Genomic DNA, 327 nt, shown 5'->3' on the forward strand with positions numbered 1-327 from the left:
CTAATATAAACATTCAGTAAAATTTTCATGTATCTACAGTTATTCGTTTTTGAATTACAACAAAATAAGAAAATCGCTACATGAGAAATCCAGTGAATATCCAATGTTGTAAAAATTTGAATTTCAAACGATCATAAAAATTTAATTTGACTTTCTTATAGATATTTTTTGTTTGATAAAGGTAGATAATCTTTATAAGGAATCTTGTATTACATTTTAAAATCTTAGATTTAAAAAGAAAAATTTTTACGAATTCTTAACTCTAAATAATTTGCTAATTTTCTTGATTTTTCCATATTTTGTCAATTTTTGAAGTTAAGATGCTTA

The sequence above is a fragment of the Acyrthosiphon pisum genome, chromosome A1, assembly GCF_005508785.2.
Source record: "Acyrthosiphon pisum isolate AL4f chromosome A1, pea_aphid_22Mar2018_4r6ur, whole genome shotgun sequence".
Classification (NCBI taxonomy): domain Eukaryota; kingdom Metazoa; phylum Arthropoda; class Insecta; order Hemiptera; family Aphididae; genus Acyrthosiphon; species Acyrthosiphon pisum.